The 20,726-nt window shown below is 50.6% G+C and overlaps 1 protein-coding gene across 1 annotated transcript in view; it reads right to left on the reverse strand.

Moving 5' to 3' along the window:
- LOC137467049 (serine/threonine-protein kinase pim-1-like) overlaps positions 1–20,726 on the reverse strand; it is a 135,748-nt gene that overhangs the window by 3,437 nt on the left and 111,585 nt on the right. The gene's annotated exons all lie outside the window — the stretch shown is intronic.

A 20,726-nucleotide genomic window follows, 5' to 3' on the forward strand; every position in this document is an offset into this window, starting at 1 on the left:
TGAGGATCAAACCCTATCGGGGCACATTCCCTGAGTGCAGAATTTGTACCTGACCCAAGCACTGCATTTACCTCTCCAGCAATGATTAAAAAAAAAAAAAAAGAAAAAAAAAAAAGAAAAAAAAAACGGGGAAGGCAAACTGTGTGTAGCTCATGGTATTTTAGAGTGTCTAAAATTCGCCAAGTCATGGATCTTAGAGATGAGATCTATTTGGATTAAGGGGATGGAGCAGTAGTTCAAGATGGAAAAGAGGAGCATACAAATAAACAGAGAAAAACATCTTCAGTTTTTTCTTTCCATTTGCATTTCATTTCTTAAAAGCTGTTTCAGTTTTCCCAGAATCTTCTCCACAGTCCTGTTTGCTCTTTCCAAGAACCTTTCCTGCAGAACGAGGTGCAGCTCCTGTCACAAGATGTGCCACCAACTGCAGCTTCTCTTGGCTTTCCACACCGTGTGTACAGCTCAACTCTTGCAGCACAGCAGGACAAATGTTTGAAGAACTTGACAGCTTGTTCTTTCTTTTCCTTGTGGGCTGGGCAGTTGTGCCATTGGTAAGGTTTCCATTGTTACTGTTCTGCCCTAAGAAACCATGACGGGCTACCGGGAATTGTCAGGGAATGCAAGCCTGACTGAATGCAGAGAAAGAATCTGCAGAGCCTGCAGCCAGAAATGGAGAGCTGTGGGATAATCATTGCAACATCCCCATGGGCATCTTGAAAGTGATCTAGAAGATGAAAATGCTCAGACAGAGGGCATTTGTTTCTGAGTTCAGTGTAGAGGATTCCACATCTAGTGCATTGATTCATAAATCAAGAGTTCAGTCAGTTCATGGAAAGCACCAGAACAAGCTGGACCTCTCAGGAGATGAATGAACCGTGAGGGGAAAGGGGGCGAGGAAAGGGCGGAACCGTGAGGGGAAAGGGGGCGAGGAAAGGGCGGAACCGTGAGGGGAAAGGGGCGAGGAAAGGGCGGAACCGTGAGGGGAAAGGGGGCGAGGAAAGGGCGGAACTGTGAGGGGAAAGGGGGCGAGGATAGGGCGGAACCGTGAGGGGAAAGGGGCGGGGCCAAGGGGACGCGCGGTCCTAAAAAAGCCCGGTTTGGCCTAAAATCACCCAAAAGGGCATCACATGAAGCCTACATCCACATGGTTTGGCCTGAAATCAGCCAAATGGGATTAAAAGTACCCAAAGGGCTCTAAAATCCAAACAATGGAGACTAAAATTGCCTCAAATGTTTTAAAAGATGCATGAAATGGCTTCAAATCACCCTTAAATCTCTCAAATGCACCTAAAATCCACCCTGAAAGTACCTGGTTTGGCCTAAAATCACCCTAAATGGCTTGGTTTGATCTAAAATTGCCCAAAGAAGCAAAAAACCTACTCAAATGGGCCCAAAATCACAAAAAACATACCTAAAACCCCCCATACAGGATTAAGAGTCACCCATATGGACCTAAAATCATCCAAAGGGGTCTGAAATCCCCCCTAAACCCCACCAGATTCGGCCTCAAATCAGCCACAGGGGCTGAAAATCCACCCGAAAAGGCTCGGGATCCCCGCAAGGGATCTGAAGCCCACCCTAAACCTGCCCGGTTCGGCCCAAAATCCCCCAAAGGGGCCGAGCCCGAGGCCGAGCCCGGGATCGGCTCCGGGGTCGCTCCGGGACCTCCGCGTCCGCTCCGGGCAGTTTTGGCCGCGGCCCCGGACGGGCCTGGGCGGGACCGGGAGGGACCAGGGAGGGCTCAGGAGGGCTCAGGGCATTTGGGGCTTTTTTGGGCTTTGGGGAATTGTGTTGGGAGTTTACGGGGAATTGTTGGGGTTTCTGAGGAGAATTATTTGGTTTGGGGGGAGTTGGGGAATTTTGGGGAGTTTGGATTTTGAGCGGTTTTATTGGTGCTTTAAGGTGGAAGTTGTTTTTCTGGGGGTATTTGGGGATTAACTGAAATTTTTTAGTTTTTTTTTAATTTAGGGGGTTTAACTGGGATTTTGTGGGATTCTCTGGAATAATTTTTGGGTTTTATTGGGATTTTTAGGGGATTTGGAAGCATTTTATTGGACTTGTGGGGGCATTTAGTGGGATTCTTTGGGGATTTGGGTTTTTTAGGAATTTTAGTGGGGTTTTGGGGGGGGTTGTGGGGCTTCTTGTGGTTTTGGAGACATTTTGGGGGGGATTTGTGGGGCTTAATTGGGATTTTGTGGGCTTTTATTGGGATTTGAGGGTGTTCTAATGGGATTTTGTGAGATTTAATTGCAACTTTGTGGGATTTATTGGTACTTTCAGGGGTTTAAAGGAGATTTTGGTGCCTCTCAACCCTTCCCTACACCCTGGGACAACTCCAAAGCCCCCCAAAATTCCACTAAAACCCCCAAAATCCCCCAAAACTCACAATAAAACCCTCCAAAACCCCAAAGAATCCCAGAAAATCCCAGTGAAACCCACCAAAATTAAAAAAAAAACTCCCAAAAATTTCAATAAACCCCCCAAAAAATAACCTCCCAAAACCCTAAAAAAATTCCCCAAAATCCAAAATCCTCAAATCCACAAAACCCTGCAAAGTCTCGTAACCCCCCAAAACCCAGTAATTCTCTCCAAAATCCAATAATTCCCCCTAATCTCCCAACAAAATCCCCCAAAGCCCATACATGCCGCCAAAATCTCCCCAAAATCCCCCCAGAGCGCCCCAGACTCACCGGGGGCAGTCCTGGATCAGGGGGCACCGGCCGGTGGAACAGGAGCCACCTCAGGGGGTCCGCGGTGCTTTTTGGGGAGGGGGCACCATGGGAAACCCCCCAAAAATGGGGGGGGGGGGGGAACCCTGTGGCACCCCCTCCCCAGAAAGCCCTCTCCCCCGGTTCAGGAATAGCCAAACTCAAGAAAATGTAAACCAGGCTTGACTTTCCAGAAATTATTTTTGGCCGGGTTTAGCTGCACCCTCCAGGCTCAGGATCACCGGTGTATTTGCAGGTTTTGCTCTGCATCATCAGCCTGCCCAGACTCTGCTCGGTGTTTCACAAATGGAGAAGACAATGGATATTGTGCCAAGCTTCCTTGCAAACAGCAACACCTGCATCAGCATGACAGAAAAGAAGGAAAAAAAAAAAAAAAAGAAAATAATCAGCGGTTAGAACAGAGCCAGTGTCCCACCATCTTCCCCTCCACTGTTATTATAGAGGCAAACCTGGGCCTAAAGCTTCCACCTCTCAGTTCCTGATGCTGTTTGACTTCAGCCTTGACTCCCCTTGATCTACCTGACTGCCGTCCAAGTGGGGCTGGGGATGCTCAGCCTGGAAAGAGGAGACACTGGGGAGGCCTCAGTGCAGCTCTGCAGGACTGGAAGGGTCCCACAGGAAAGACGGGGACAGTGTTCAGCCGGGCCCGTGGCAACAGGACAAGGGGGGATGGCTTTCAACTGCAGGAGGCTGATTGAAGTTGGATCTGAGGGAGCTGCTCTTTTACACGGAGGCTGCTGAGGCACTGGCCCAGGCTGTGGATGCCCCATCCTTGGCAACAGGGCTGTGAGCAGCATGGGCTGGGGAAGATTGCTCAGCTCGGAACAAGATGCTCTTTAGATCCACTGTGATGTCACAGATGTGATGTTCCAGCAGGAACTTCCAGCGTCCAGCAAAGAGCACAACACAACCACTGGCCCTTGTGTCAGCCCACCCTGTGCCAGCCCTCGTGCCAGCTCACCCTTCACCATGTTCCCTGTCACTCTTCTCGTCACCTGCGCCCTGATACTCCCATCAGTCCTGAAAGCTCTCTGTTGCCTGGATTTTGTCATCCGTCCCTGCAGGATGCTCACATTTGTCCTGAGGAAGGTACAGTGCCATTCCATGGAGGTGGACACCCCCCAGCTGCCCGGCTGGGCTGGAGTTCTGTGGGGATGGGGTGGGACAGGGACCCCACTCTGAGGTGTTGCTACCTCTGCAGGCTGTCACCGAGAGAGAGGACGAGATGGAGGTGGACATGCAGGCTGATAGAGAGGAGGACATGGAAGTGGATGGAGAAGAGAGTGGAGACAATGCGATGGAGGTGGACATGGAGATTGATACAGAGGAGGAGATGGAAGTGGATGGAGAAGAGAGTGGAGAGGAAGAGATGGAGGTGGACATGCAGATGGATCCAGAGGAGGAGATGGAAGTGGATGGAGAAGAGACTGGAGAGGAAGAGATGGAGGTGGACATGCAGATGGATCCAGAGGAGGAGATGGAAGTGGATGGAGAAGAGACTGGTGAAGAAGAGATGGAGGTAGATGTGGAAGAGGAGATGGACGTGGAAATGGAAGAGTACCTTGAGGACATGGACATTGATGAGAAAGATGAGGAAGAGGCCATGATCTTGGGATGAAGAGCAATACCAGCAGCAGGACAGGCATGTGGTCCCCACAGGCAGAGCGGGTCCCCTGCTGCCAGGCTGGGACTGGGCTGGGTGGTCCCTGCTCAGGGATGTGGGACCCGGTGCATTGGGTTCTGGTGGCCATCCCCAGCCTGTGCTGCGCTTGCTGGGCCAGCCTGGGGGCACATGGAAGAGCCCTCTCTGCCTGATTGGAGTGACCGTGCCTCTTGCTTTTCCTCAAGGACCGATGGAGATCCCGGACAGAGATGCCACCCTTTTGTACATACCTTGTAGAGTTTGTTGTTGTCTTTAGGCTATAGGTTTTAGGGCTTCTTTTTGTCTTCTGTAAATACGTTTCATAGACTTTTGTTAGATATGTTCTTAGGTATATACGTTCCATAGATAGTTGTTGTTACAAATATTCTTACAATGTAAATGTGTTCTGTGTTTTCTTTGCTGTTTTTCTGAAAATAAACAAGCTTTATTTTTCACACCCCAGTTCTCTTTCCATTTGCTTCAGGCACAGGTAGCATTTGCAAAGTTGTGGTTTCCGCTTGCTCCAGGTTCCCAGGGCTGGAGGTCAGTGGGGGCGCTGGCACAGCCACAAGCTTTTGTTTGGGGGCAATATTGGGAAGGGGGTGGGAGAGGGGGCACAGGGGGAGGTGGGACCCACTGAGGCTCCCCCAGGTCACCCCAGGACCCCCAGGCCCCGTCCCAGCCCCCCCAGTTCCCTCCACAGCCCCGGCTGAGGGGGGCTCAGCCCAGGAGCCGCCGTCGTTCGGGGCTCCCCCGAGGGCAGCCGCCAACGGGAGAGCTCCCGGCTCGGAGAGGCCCCAGCAGAGGAGGGGATCTTGTCCCTCCTCGAGTGCCCTGAAGGGTCTTCAGGCCCCTCTGAAGAGGAGTTTTTCTCTTTTTAGGGATGTCTGGGGGGACCTCACCCCTCCAAGGGTGTTTTTTCCTCCCCATTTTCAGGTGTTTGTGGGGCCACAGCCCCACAAGCCCCTTTTCAGGGGCGATCATGACAGCTTTAAGTGACATTTTTCTGGGGGACTCACTCCAAGCCGCTGTAGGGGATGTTTTGCCCCCCAGGGTGGATTTTTGGGGTTTAAGGGCCCCCGCTCTGGTCGGGTCCCACTCTAACTCCCCTGAAGAGGCCAACACCACTCCTGCTGATTCCGGCAGCGGAGCCCTAGGAGGGTTGTAAGAGTTGAAATTTTTAAATTTCATTTTTATTCTATTTTATTTAAATTCAAATTTATTGATTTTTAGTTTTATTATAACTCGTTGAGAGGACAGCAAGGACATTCAAGGGCAGGAACATTTTTTCCTGGCTGGTGACTGGAATTTCAGACCCTGGCAGTGTGTGCAGAACCACACAGACTGGGATCAAACATGGGCTGGGATCACCTGGACTGAGATCCTATGGACTGGGACCATATGGAATGGGACCATAGGGATCAGGACGGTACACACTGGGATAAACTGGGTTGAGATTCTATGGACTGGGACCACATCGACTGGGATTGCACAGACTGGGATCCCATGGACTGGGAAAAAGCATTGGCTACCATTGGCTACCATCCACATAGAAAGGTGGCCACCTCAAGTTGTCTTGATCCTTTTTGGGTGTCCCATCCCCCTCTTTCCCCCGCCCTCCCCATCGTTCCCCCAATCCCCGCTCCCCTCCCCCGTGTTTGGTTTTGGGGGTTCCAGGCCCCTCCTGCTCCGTGGGGGGGTCCCGATCCCTCTTTGGTTTAATTTGGGGCCCCCAACCCCTTCTCACCGCGACCCCCGCGGCCGGGGGGGCTCTCAGCACCACCAGTGCCACCAGTCCGGCCCCAGCTGCCCCCGCACGCCCCATCCCCATCCCCAGGGTCACCTCCCCCCTCCCCAAATTCCGCTCCCGGGGAGCGCTGGGCTCTGCGGCTCCGCCTGGCGACTGAGGAGTCATCGAGAACAAGCGATCTGATTGGCTAGAAATGGCCCCGCGCACTCTCTGATTGGCTAGCGCATTGAGAAGCGCTGTGATCTGCCTGGCAACCGATGAGCAGCGCTATCGCAGGCGCTGATTGCCTGAAAATCGCCGGCCCGGCAACTGAGTTGTCAGCAGCGCCGCGCGCTCTGATTGGCCAGGAGCTGTTTTGGGGTGGGGACGGGGGGAACTGGGGACCCCCAGGAGCCCCCCGGCTTTGGGGGTTTCCATCCCCCCTCGGCCCTCGGGGCGGCCCTGGGGCCACCCCAACACCCCCAAAGTGGGGAGGGTCCCCGGAGCCGTTTGGATCCCCCAAAAATGGGCTGGAAGCGGCAGGAGCCGCCCCAAAAAGGGATTGAAGGCTCCGGTCCGGGAATGGGGGAGGCTCCGGGGATGGCTCCCATCTGGATCGGGGCGGGCTGGGATTGAGGGAGGGTCCGTTCAGCGACTGGGGAGGGGTCTGGGACTGGGTCAGGGGCTGGCATTGGGGAGGGTTTGGGAATTGGGGAGGGGTCTGGGATTGAGGGGATTGCTCCATCCCGGGATTGGGGCAGGGTCGCTCCCTGGGGGAGGGGTCCATTATTGGGCCAGGGCCTCTCCCCTTCCCGAGCCCAATCCTGTTCCTGATCCTGTTCCCGATCCCAATCCCATTCCCATTTCTGTTCCCGTTCCCGATCTCATTCCCGACCCCGATCCCACTCCCATTCCCGATCCCGATCCTGTTCCCAGTCCCGGTCCCGCCGCTGTTTCCAGGAAATGGCTCTGCTCTCAACCCCGACCCCAAACCCAGCGGGTCAAACACCCCAGATCCTGGGGTCAACTCCCCCCGACCCCAAATCCTGGGGGTTCAAACACTGGGGGGGTCAAACACCCTCAAACCCAAACTCTGGGATGTCAAGCCCTACCCCCCCACCCCCCAGCCCCGAACCCCAAATTTTAGGATCAAACCCTCCAAATCCCAGATCCTGGGGTGTCAAACACTCCCCAATTCCCAAACGATGGGGTTAAATACCCCTGATTTTGCTGATGCAAAAAAATGTCTCAGAAATTCAGCCAGCTTGTTCACCTTTTTTGTCAACTTCTTTTCAGGGTTGGACGACCTGGTTGCGACAGCGGAACCCTTCTAAAAGACGGATGCTAAGAGACATAACCGGTGCTGTGGGAACAGGATTGGGAATTCTAAATAGCATTGATTCAGAAGTATTAATGAACACATTGGCTGCCACCACTAGATTTGACCAAATTCCAACAACCACTGCAGCCGTCCTTCTTGGCCTTGGGAAGACATCAGCGCTTGCTATCAAACATATTACCAAGTTGGGAGGAAGCAAGCGTAAATGATCACAAATTGGTAATTGATGCACTCGGTGCCACACAAAAGAACGTTTCTTTAGCTCTCAGCTGTATCCAGGCTCAATTAGGGATGCAGTCGGTTGCTGCCTCGATTATAAGAGAAGGTGAAGAAGGCACTTTTCCTACTGAGATTGGGAAAATAGTTTGGGACAGTGCCGCTGATTTTGAAAAGGAATTCCAATCCCGGTGGAACCTAGTGAACTTTACCTATGACCCCATCACAAACATAGCCACAGCTTTGGTGTTAACCGTACGTGATGCCTCAAGGGCATTTGGTATTCCCCATCATTGCACTAGGACTGGGACACATATGGAGCCACTGGGAATGTGCTGGGGGCAACTGGGACCACGCTGGGGGCAACTGGGGACAAGGGTGAGTGACTGGGGCCCTGCTGGGAGAGACTGGGATCATACTGGACTCATACTGGGATCTTACTGGGAGTGACTGGGACTATTCTGGGGGCAAGTGGGAGAACTGGGAAAACACTGGATGGCACTGGGAACAACGGGAACAGTGCTGGGGGCAAATTGTATCATAATGGGGAGTGACTGGCAGCAACTGGGCTCCTGCTGGGAGCAGCCCCTGGCGGCCCCGGGAGCCCCGCACCCCTTTCCCGGCCATGCCGCCCCTCCAGCCCCAGCACCCCCCATTGCCGGGGTGCCGGCACTGCCAGGGGTCCCCCCATCTCGGGTTCCCCGCTGGGGCTTCTGGGGCTCTCCTCTCTCGGGGCTCCCGCTCAGGGCAGCCGCGGCTCTCCCGGGGCTCCCCAAAACCGGTGTCCCCCCGACGGGGCTCTGCCGCCACCCACACTGGGATCCCCCGAAAACACCTCTTGGGGACCCCCCGATGTCCCCCCGAGGGCCAGCTGCAGCTCGGCTTTGGAGCCCTGCCAGCTCCAAACATCCCTCCCAAAGAACCCGAACCCAGGCACCCCCCAGGATATTTGGGCCGAGCTCCCCCTCCCTGGGCACCTGCGGGATGGGGGCGATGCTCCCGGGGTGCTGCGAGCTCAGGCAGCGCCAGGGCCACGCGATTCCTTCTCTCCTCTCCTCCGGCTGCTCCCTGCTGCCGCTGCGCCTCTTCCTCCCTCCCTCCTCCTCCTCCCCCGCTCCGGGATCCTGAACCATGAGGGGAAAGGAGCGAGGAAAGGGCGGAACCGTGAGGGGAAAGGAGCGAGGAAAGGGCAGAACCGTGAGGGGAAAGGAGCGAGGAAAGGGCAGAACCGTGAGGGGAAAGGAGCGAGGAAAGGGCGGAACCGTGAGGGGAAAGGAGCAGGGCCAGGGGGACGCGCTGTCCTAAAAAAGCCCGGTTTGACCCAAAATCACCCAAAAGGGCATCAAATGCAGCCTACATCCACATGGTTCGGCCTGACACCAACCAAATGGGATTAAAAGTATCCAGAGGGCTCTAAAATCCAACCCAAGGGGCTTAAAACTGCCCCAAGTGTTTTATAGCCCTCAAGAAATGGCTTAAGATCACCCGTAAATCTTTCAAATGTGACTAAAATCCAGCCTGAAAGTATCTGGTCCAGCCTAAAATCATCCAAAGGTATCTAAAATCACCAAAATGTCCCTGACACCAACACAAGAAGACCTAAAACCACCCTAAAAAGGCTTGGTTCAACCTAAAATTGCCCAAAGCAGCAAAAAACCCTACTTAAATGCACCCAAAATACACAAAAAAGGGACCTAAAATCACCCACACAGGATTAGGATTCACCCATATGGGCCCAGTTTTTCCTAAACTCACTCAAATGGGCCCCAGCCCCACCCACATGGGCCTAAAATCATCCAAAGGGGTCTGAAATCCCCCCTAAACCCCACCAGATTCGGCCTCAAATCAGCCACAGGGGCTGAAAATCCACCCGAAAAGGCTCGGGATCCCCGCAAGGGATCTGAAGCCCACCCTAAACCTGCCCGGTTCGGCCCAAAATCCCCCAAAGGGGCCGAGCCCGAGGCCGAGCCCGGGATCGGCTCCGGGGTCGCTCCGGGACCTCCGCGTTCGCTCCGAGCAGTTTTGGCCGCGGCCCCGGACGGGCCTGGGCGGGACCGGGAGGGACCAGGGAGGGCTCGGGAGGGGTTTGGGCATCTGGGGCTTTTTTGGGCTTTGGGGAATTGTGTTGGGAGTTTATGGGGAATTGTTGGGGTTTTTGGGGAGAATTATTGGGTTTGGAGGCAGTTGGGGGATTTTGGGGAGTTTGGTTTTGAGGGGTTTTATTGGTGCTTTGAGGGGGAAGTTTTTTTCCTGGGGGTATTTGGGGGTTAATTGATTTTTTTTGTGTTTTCTTTAGAATTTTGGAAGGTTTTACTGGGATTTTGTGGGGATTTTGTGGGATCCTCTGGAATTATTTCTGGGTTTTATTGGGATTTTTAGGGGATTTGGAGGCAATTTATTGGAATTGTGGGGGCATTTAGTGGGATTCTTTGGGGATTTGGGTTTGTTAGGAATTTTAGTGGGGATTAGGGGGGGTTTTGTAGGTTTTTTCTAGGTTGTTGTCAAGATTTCTTTGGACTCGTGAGTATTTTGTGGGGCTTGTTGTGGTTTTGGAGACATTTTTGGGAGGATTTGTGGGGTTTAATTGGGATTTTGTGGGCTTTTATTGGGATTCAAGGGTGTTCTAATGGGAATTTGTGAAATTTAATTGCGATTTCATGGGGTTTATTGGGACTTTCAGGGGTTTAAAGGAGACTTTGGTGCCTCTCAGCCCTTCCCCACACCCTGGGACAACTCCAAAGCCCCCCAAAATTCCACTAAAACCCCCCAAAATCCCCCAAAAATCCCAATTAAAAACTCCTAAACACCAAAGAATCCCACAAAATCCCAATGGAACCCACCAAAATTAAAAAAAAAAAAAACCTCCCCAAAATTTCAATAAACCCCCCCAAAAAATAACCACCCCAAAACGCTAAAAAATCCCCAAAATCCAAAATCCTCAAATCCCACAAAACCCCCATAACCCCACAAACCCAGTAATTCTCTCCAAAATCCAATAATTCCCCCTAATCTCCCAACAAAATCCCCCAAAGCCCATACATGCCGCCAAAATCTCCCCAAAATCCCCCCAGAGCGCCCCAGACTCACCGGGGGCAGTCCTGGATCAGGGGGCACCGGCCGGTGGAACAGGAGCCACCTCAGGGGGCCCACGGTGCTTTTTGGGGAGGGGGCACCATGGGAAACCTCCCAAAAACGGGGGAGGGGAACCCCTGTGGTACCCCCTCCCCCGAATGCCCTCTCCCCCGGTTCAGGAATAGCCAAACTCAAGAAAATGTAAACCAGGCTTGACTTTCCAGAAATTATTTTTGGCCGGGTTTAGCTGCACCCTCCAGGCTCAGGATCACCGGTGTATTTGCAGGTTTTGCTCTGCATCATCAGCCTGCCCAGACACTGCTCCGTGTTTCACAAATGGAGAAGACAATGGATAATGTGCCAAGCTTCCTTGCAAACAGCAACACCTGCATCAGCATGACAGAAAAGAAGGGAAAAAAAAAAAAAAAAGAAAATATTCACCGGTTAGAACAGAGCCAGTGTCCCACCATCTTCCCCTCCACTGTTATTATAGAGGCAAACCTGGGCCTAAAGCTTCCACCTCTCAGTTCCTGATGCTGTTTGACTTCAGCCTTGACTCCCCCTGATCTACCTGACTGCCGTCCAAGTGGGGCTGGGGATGCTCAGCCTGGAAAGAGGAGACACTGGGGAGGCCTCCCTGCAGCTCTGCAGGACTGGAAGGGTCCCACAGGAAAGACGGGGACAGTGTTCAGCCGGGCCCGTGGCAACAGGACAAGGGGGGATGGCTTTCAGCTGCAGGAGGCTGATTGAAGTTGGATATGAGGAAGCTGCTCTTTTACACGGAGGCTGCTGAGGCACTGGCCCAGGCTGTGGATGCCCCATCCTTGGCAACAGGGCTGTGAGCAGCATGGGCTGGGGAAGATTGCTCAGCTTGGAACAAGATGCTCTTTAGATCCACTGTGATGTCACAGATGTGATGTTCCAGCAGGAACTTCCAGCGTCCAGCAAAGAGCACAACACAACCACTGGCCCTTGTGTCAGCCCACCCTGTGCCAGCCCTCGTGCCAGCTCACCCTTCACCATGCTCCCTGTCACTCTTCTCGTCACCTGCGCCCTGATACTCCCATCAGTCCTGAAAGCTCTCTGTTGCCTGGATTTTGTCATCCGTCCCTGCAGGATGCTCACATTTGTCCTGAGGAAGGTACAGTGCCATTCCATGGAGGTGGACCCCCCCCAGCTGCCCGGCTGGGCTGGAGTTCTGTGGGGATGGGGTGGGACAGGGACCCCACTCTGAGGTGTTGCTACCTCTGCAGGCTGTCACAGAGAGAGAGGACGAGATGGAGGTGGACATGCAGGCTGATAGAGAGGAGGACATGGAAGTGGATGGAGAAGAGAGTGGAGACAATGCGATGGAGGTGGACATGGAGATTGATACAGAGGAGGAGATGGAAGTGGATGGAGAAGAGAGTGGAGAGGAAGAGATGGAGGTGGACATGCAGGCTGATACAGAGGAGGAGATGGAAGTGGATGGAGAAGAGACTGGAGAGGAAGAGATGGAGGTAGATGTGGAAGAGGAGATGGATGTGGAAATGGAAGAGTACCTTGAGGACATGGACATTGATGAGAAAGATGAGGAAGAGGCCATGATCTTGGGATGAAGAGCAATACCAGCAGCAGGACAGGCATGTGGTCCCCACAGGCAGAGTGGGTCCCCTGCTGCCAGGCTGGGACTGGGCTGGGTGGTCCCTGCTCAGGGATGTGGGACCCGGTGCATTGGGTTCTGGTGGCCATCCCCAGCCTGTGCTGCGCTTGCTGGGCCAGCCTGGGGGCACATGGAAGAGCCCTCTCTGCCTGATTGGAGTGACTGTGCCTCTTGCTTTTCCTCAAGGACCGATGGAGATCCCGGACAGAGACGCCACCCTTTTGTACATACGTTGTAGAGTTTGTTGTTGTCTTTAGGCTATAGGTTTCAGGGCTTCTTTTTGTCTTCTGTAAATACGTTTCATTGACTTTTGTTGGATATACTGTTGTGGTTTGACATGGAAGTGAATTCTTTCAGGAAGTTTGGTCAAACCAATCAGTGGTCAAGTTTGGATATTGGCACCTAAAGTGGCCACTAAAGGTGTGGATACGCCTCTGAGAACACAGGGGGTTAAAAGCAGGAACTCCCAAGAGCTCGCTCTCTTTGGTTCCGGTCAGGGTGCAGTGCAGATCTCCCCTGCCCTGCCATGGGGCTGGGTGGGGGAGGGGAAGCCATGTGGCCTGGTCGAGGTGAGCCGAGGGGGCTGAAGGACTGGAACCGAGCCAGCTCCTGTGGACAGAAGGGTGGAGAGAAGTGGAGATGTCTTTGTCATCCCCCCCAGGGGGAAGAGGCAGAAAGTGCGGACAGCACCTGTAACTTTGTTGGCGCGGAGGAGAAGGAGAGGGGGGGGCAATGCACCCAGCCTTGGCCTTGGGAATCGGTGCTGGGCAGAGATATCAGCCGTCCAGGGAGTCTGAGCTTTTAACCCTTTCCTGAGAAATGAAGGCTTTGTAAAATATTACTCCTCCTTGATTTGAAGTAGAAGAGAGACAGTCTGGGATCCGAGATGATGGAAGAAGAAATTCTTGAGTTGGAAGGAGATGATGGAGTGGCTTGTGGCTGGACTTTTCTTGTTAGCCATAGACTGAACCAAATTCTCCTGACAGAAGCTGCACTTAGGGGGGTGGTTTGGTGAGCCAAGAGACCTGTTTCAGGGATTACCAGCAGAGGAGTAGAGAGAACAGAGGAGAGTTGAAAAAGGTGGGGAGAAGCCCTCTGTCTTCAAGGAAGAAGAAGAGGAGAAGAAGACCTCTGTTGTTGGACCCTCAGCCCCAGGGGACAATGGGGGTGACTGTAGTCCCGCAATGAGAAACTGAACTGTTGTCTCTTTTGGTCCATGGCAAAGCATCCTTAAAGGAGCCCTATGAGCAGTCTGTCCATGCACGGTGGTGAGAGCACTGTGACATGGAAAGGAGAGTGTCACCACGGCAGATTTTCTCTGGGCAGTTGCCATGTGTGACATGGAAACACAAGGGTGGCAATTGTGTTTCCTGGGGAGTCTGTGGCACAGGAGAGACTCCTGTCTCCCTTGAAAGATTGAGTATTTGATTATCTGAAGGGTGGCAACTTGATCAGGATCCCAGGTGGTGTCTCACTGTGGTTCCATTTGGAAATTAGGTGGGAATTAGTTGGGAGGAGGAAGAGTGTTTTGGAAGGTCTTTGTCCAGGATTGACTGTCTGTGTTTTTATAGTAGTAGTAGTTTAATAAAGTTATTTTCTTTGTTATTAAGCTTGAGCCTGCTCTGCTCTGTTCCTGATCACATCTCACAGCAATTATTTTTAAAAGTGCATTTTCATGGGAGCGCTGGCATCGCGCCAGCGTCAAACCATAACATATGTTCTTAGGTATATACGTTCTATAGATTGTTGTTGTTACAAATATTCTTACAATGTAAATGTGTTCTGTGTTTTCATTGCTGTTTTTCTGAAAATAAACAAACTTTATTTTTCACACCCCAGTTCTCTTTCCATTTACTTCAGGCACAAGATCCCGAGAGGATCTGGGGGTATCCGGGTGATGCCGATGATGGTGATGGGGATCCCTTGCTGGGTATAAATTTCATGATGAATTCCTGGGGGGGTTTTGTCTATCTCCAGGGTTTTTGGGGTCGCGGTGGATTTTTGGGGGGTTCCCCAGGGGGTTTTCAGGATTCTCAAAGGGGGGGATTGGGCAATCCTAGGGGGAACCCAAGGCTGGTTTGGGGTACCTGCCGGTGACAGAGATGGGGACCCCCTGCCAGGTATGAACCTTCTCAGGGGGGTCTGGGGCGTGCTGGGAGGTCTTGTGGGAATTTTGATGTCCTGGGAGGGTTTGGGGGGTGTCTGTGTGGGGTTTTTGTGGTCTTGGGGAGTTTTTGGAGGGCCCAGGGATGGTTTTGGGGTCTCGGGGAGGTCTGGGTGTCCTGGGGGGTTTGGGGGTTCCCAGGAGGGTTTGGGGCTTCCTGGGCAATGCCGGTGACAGAGCTGGGACCCCGTGCCGGGTATGAACCTTCTCACTACGCACGGGCAGCGTCAGCGTGTCCAGGGAGATCCTGGGGGGCCCGGGGGTCACCCCAAAACCCAGGGGACCCCAAATGCTCAGGGATCCCCCCAAACTCCCCTCACTGCTGGATCTGCTGCAGCACTCGGCCCCCACCCCCACCATCACAGGGGGCTGTGGAAGAAATCTGGGGGTGCATGGACAGGTCGGGGGGACCCCCAGAGTCCTGGGAAAGGGGGAACACAGGGGAACTCCCAGGAATCCCCACTGGGGGCTTAGGGGAGATCCAGGAGGAGTTTGGGCGAGCTTAATTGTGTCACTATCGTCAGGAAAGGGGACTCCAAGGGTCCCCGGTGTCTCCATTCCCAGCAAAAGGTGGTTTTGGGTTAAATCATTATTGGAGTACTGTAAGTAAGAGTTGAAATTTTTAAATTTCATTTTTATTCTATTTTATTTAAATTCAAATTTATTGATTTTTAGTTTTATTATAACTCGTTGAGAGGACAGCAAGGACATTCAAGGGCAGGAACATTTTTTCCTGGCTGGTGACTGGAATTTCAGACCCTGGCAGTGTGTGCAGAACCACACAGACTGGGATCAAACATGGGCTGGGATCACCTGGACTGAGATCCTATGGACTGGGACCATATGGAATGGGACCATAGGGATCAGGACGGTACACACTGGGATAAACTGGGTTGAGATTCTATGGACTGGGACCACATCGACTGGGATTGCACAGACTGGGATCCCATGGACTGGGAAAAAGCATTGGCTACCATTGGCTACCATCCACATAGAAAGGTGGCCACCTCAAGTTGTCTTGATCCTTTTTGGGTGTCCCATCCCCCTCTTTCCCCCGCCCTCCCCATCGTTCCCCCAATCCCCGCTCCCCTCCCCCGTGTTTGGTTTTGGGGGTTCCAGGCCCCTCCTGCTCCGTGGGGGGGTCCCGATCCCTCTTTGGTTTAATTTGGGGCCCCCAACCCCTTCTCACCGCGACCCCCGCGGCCGGGGGGGCTCTCAGCACCACCAGTGCCACCAGTCCGGCCCCAGCTGCCCCCGCACGCCCCATCCCCATCCCCAGGGTCACCTCCCCCCTCCCCAAATTCCGCTCCCGGGGAGCGCTGGGCGCTGCGGGTCCGCCTGGCGACTGAGGAGTCATCGAGAACAAGCGATCTGATTGGCTAGAAATGGCCCCGCGCAGTCTCTGATTGGCTAGCGCCTTGAGAAGCGCTGTGATCTGCCTGGCAACCGATGAGTCACAGCTACCCGGGCGCTGATTGGCTGAAAATCGCCGGCCCGGCAACTGAGTTGCCAGCAGCGCCGCGCGCTCTGATTGGCCAGGAGCTGTTTTGGGGTGGGGACGGGGGGAACTGGGGACCCCCAGGAGCCCCCCGGATAGCTCTGAAAGACCAACACTGAGATTTCTCAACAAATGCTTGTCTGTCACAGTGAAACCAACTTCCTGAGCATAAATTATTCACGTTCAAGGGTAAAAGGATCGGAGTGGATGACCCAGAAGATTAGGACATTTTCTTGCATGCCACTTTTCTCCTTCTGCAGGACAAGCTGTTTCTGTTATTTGGAGCTCAAATTTGCCAAGAAAGTTAAACTCAGCCAAGAGATCTAAAGGCCTTTTTGGATCACTATTTTGCTGCTCTCCCTATTGCTGTTATCAAAAAGCTTCTTTTATATTTCCACATCATTAGTTCAGACCAGAAGCACAAAATACAGAATTCAGGGGTTTCAGATTATCAGCCACCACAGATTCCAAACTATGACTTGCACCAAATGGGAAATGGGCACCTGAACTCAGAACCTTCTTTCAATGCCAGTCACACCACCCATGATGGAACTGTCTTTGGGTTTGTGTTTTAGGGATGTTCTTTCATCATCTGCAGTGCTCATTGAGTAGCCAGGCATATTCTTCATGCTCTGTAATTGATGCTGTTACCCAATAGTAAAAAGTAGAATTGCTCAGGGTTACACATATAGGGGAAAGTAAGAAATCATTGGAATTGAACTAAGAGAACTTTCTTCCTAAATCAAAAGACACCATTCGAGGGAACAGTACGTTACAGGTTCACCCTTTCTGTCAATTGCCTCATACATTTTTAGGTAAAACAGTGAAATCTGCTATTGCTTCTATCTTCCTCTTTAAGATGCAAATCCACCAAAGTAGCCACAGAGGTGAATTAGTTTGCACCCTCACTTAGGGGTCAAATTCATCCATTTCTGCATTTTCTATAAACCTAGAAATTTAGAACTCTGTTCTGAACCCTGCCTATTACACATTCCCAGCTATCAGCAGCAAGTCTCTGGGCTGCTTTTTTTCAGTCTTTCTCATTATGTATTTTGATGCATGATTCATACAATATTTCATTTACCCCTTCATTAACTTGTCTCAAGCAGAGAAGGTTGAATGCTATTAGGTCAAAAGCATTTGAAAAATTTCTTTATTTTCGGTTGATCTATTCAGTGAATCAATATTCTTCCTACTCAACCAGTTCTACTCTCAAGGGAAGTCAGATGTTCATGGCCCTGACCTTAAATATTGGCCCTTAGCACATCACTTAAAATGACAGACAGTAATTACTGAATTGGTGGACAGAACTGTCAGCTGAGAAAAAAAACTGGGAGAGACAAAGATGATTGGAAAAAAAAAAAACACAGTCACACTGAGATCAGGCTAACAGGATCTCACAAAAAGAGTGATATGTTGTAGCTTGCCTCTGATAACAAATACATTGGAATCTAATACTTTTATGAAAGCCTATGTATGTTTCGGGCTGGTAATTCTGATTATAAAGAACTTTGATTCAACTCCTTGTAGATCAGACACATTATCCCTTCTCCCCTTCAACTCTTCCAGTCAAACCCTTGGAAGCTTAAGAGCTTTAGGGTCCATCTTCACGAAACCAAAAAGATACTGCTGCAATCTGGTGTGAATTCAGACCAGACTCCAAGAAGAGAGCATCCTCTGAACTATCTTCAGCACCATTGCCTCATTTCAGATGAACAGAACTGATTTAACCTTTTAATTTTTACTCAAAACAAAAGAACTACAACAACCCAGGTGCTAGAGTGGTCAACTGAGCTCTTCAGTACCACAGGATCCACATTTGCACAGTTCAAGACTCATAGATTTAGGATTCTTAAGTCTTTAGTGATTCTGGTTACCCAGCTCATGAAGTCCTGAAAAGAACTAGGCTTGCATAGGGCAGGTGCTCTTACTCCAGCAAAGTCACATGGCTTCAAGATATTTGCTTCACTGCTTCCAGTCTTTGCTTTTAAAAACTTAAATTACAGCTAAAAAAAATTTAAATCATAATGGAAAAGTATTCTCCCCCAGCATTTTAGTGGCTGGTAAACATTTTGTTGGCACAAGGCATTTGCAAAAGAGACATTCTAATCCAGCCTACAAAACAAAAGCTGTGCCTCACTACTGACAAAAAGCACAATACTGCTGCAGGCATTTTAATATACAGCAATTCTTTTCTGTTCCTACCTGCCTCTGAGACCAACAAAACTAATCAATGAAAACGTGAAGCATACTCCAGATATATTTCCTCCTTATCGCCAGCTGAGAATGCCCTGAAATGCCCCTCACATAATCCATGTGATTTCCTATTGGCCTGCCACCTCAATAAACGAGGCTTTGGAGCTTTTTTATTATCAAGTGATAAAATTACTTTTTGTCCCACTTTGCTCCCATACCTCCTGTCTCTGCCAAGACTGAATTCCTTAAAAACTTTTTTATTAAATGTATCTACTCTAAAATAATTTCCCCCAGGAATAATTACAAAAGAAAAAACTGCCATTTATATTTAATCAAAACTGAAAAAAACCTTTACTGTAACCAAAGGTAATTTAGCCATCCCACCCAGAACTTAGCATGCAATGCCAGTGATAAATTTCAGGAAGTTGCCTGGGTTGTGTCCATCTTCTTTTTAACAAATAGAAGTTTGAGGAACTTGCTATTGTATTTCAAAACAGAGTTTCAACTGAAAAGCAGACTCAGCAATGTTTCCTTCACCCTCTTAAACTAATGAAGGCCCAATCTACAGGTCATTAGGAGACAAGAACTGTTCCAAAATGACTGTGAGCTTCATATCAGGCTCTTTGAGAAAGAAGTAATTATTTTTTTGTGCCATACTTTCAGACTAGCAAGGGGAAAAACATCTCCCCATCAGCACCAACAGTAAGGTTCATGGTCCTCAGTGAGTACTGGATTTCAAAGGGTGTTTCTTCCTCAGTCCAACTTCAGATACCTTGTGGAAAAACAACTGCATCTAATACTTGGCATAAGTATCGTGGCAAAAGAAATAACTGTCTTTAAAAATGCTGCTCTCTCCATAAGGTGGAGTAGTCAAGTGCCATAGAGAGGAGAGTCCCACACTGCAGCGGAGGATGGAAGGTGGTGGAGTTATGTAGAATTCAACATGGACACAGCCCAGCTCACAAGCCCATCCAAGTGGGGGATGGCAAAAGAAAGGGACATTAAGGCACAAGAACAAATATCACAAGATATCTTGGTGGTCTTTTAAATTGAAAATTTATTTTTTTACAAAAGGACATTTATCCATAGTTATGTTTTGGGGCTTTCCCTCTCCTTTTGTTTTCTTGGATTTTTTTATCAAGTGCTACATTTTTCCTTTGGAAAGTTAGTGCTTTTCACACATACTAGAAGAACAAAACGTAGTTAAAAATGGCTTTTTAAAACATCCATTCAGGGTCCCTTCATCACTGCACTTAGTTCCCTCCAGTTCCAATATTGAACAGGCCTGAGTGGCACTCCTGAAATGGGCACAAATATCTTTTTTGTACATTTCCCCACATAATCAGAGTCCAACGTGTAATGCATTCTCTGGGTTTACTGTTGTCAGTTCACTTATTTGCAGTTTTAGTGCTATTCAGCCCCTCGTGCTGAGCTGCCTTTCCTTACTGTGAACTGCTCCTGGATTTGTATTGCACTGCTATTTGGTTTGCCTTTAAAAAAGAAGAAACTGTGGGAGGAGGGGAGTGTTATTCTGTTTTCAAACAGACAGGCCACTCGTATCTTTGGAAAATAAATGTGAAGACACTCAGAAGCATGACTGTTATTTTCTTTTGAAATGGCAAAAGAGATTTTCATTTTTAGCTTTGTTTTGCCAAAGTTCAGGAAGAGCATTCAGTGAAGTGGTGAATTCAAACAATTGTCTGGACTGTGAGCAGAATGAGAGAGTCAGGGAGCTGGGTGCATCACTCACCCCACCCTGCATTGCTCTTGGTCTCAACTGCATAGAACTCCTCTGAGACACATTGTCTCGTCTGTAGATCTTCATCATCCAAAGGAATTGTCCCAGTTGTCTGCTCTGGCTCCCATCACCAAGGAGTTCAGAGCCAACCCTTGAAGTACAGCACAAACTATCTTTCATCAATCCATAGAAATCCCATGGTTTCGATCCCTCCTATTATTTGAGATTTCACCCATTTTCCTCATTCTTCCAGACCTCTGCCCAAATATCCTCTTCCCTCTTCTGAATGCCCCCTGGACACGTCCCCTTGGCAATCCCTTTGTCTCCTGCACAGACCTGGGCCAGATATCCCTTCAGCTCCAAACTTTCTTCTTTGTGAGCAGTTGTGCCAGGGGAGATTGTCAATCGAGCAGAAATTTTCTGTGCAGTGGGAACACAACCATGACTCCCTCTTCAAGGACTACAGCAGCTCACCTGCAGCCAGCTGAGCTCCCATTTTTTGCAGGAGAAGTGCAGACATGGCAGCCAGGACCCACATGTCCCTTGTCACACTCAGTAGGTGGTACTTAAAGGCCAATTTTCTAAGCAGCTGATTTGTTGGTAACATTTTGTGAAGTGGGCTGCGCTTTCCAGGTGAAAAATCCAACCATGCACAAAACCTGCTGGAACACCACATTTCATGCTTGGGATATGGGATTTGCAAGGCAGCTGAAATGGCAACCTTTGCTCTCAGCTACTCCACTGATTGAAGCTGTTAATGC

This window comes from Anomalospiza imberbis, unplaced genomic scaffold (assembly GCF_031753505.1).
Source record: "Anomalospiza imberbis isolate Cuckoo-Finch-1a 21T00152 unplaced genomic scaffold, ASM3175350v1 scaffold_51, whole genome shotgun sequence".
Lineage (NCBI taxonomy): Eukaryota > Metazoa > Chordata > Aves > Passeriformes > Viduidae > Anomalospiza > Anomalospiza imberbis.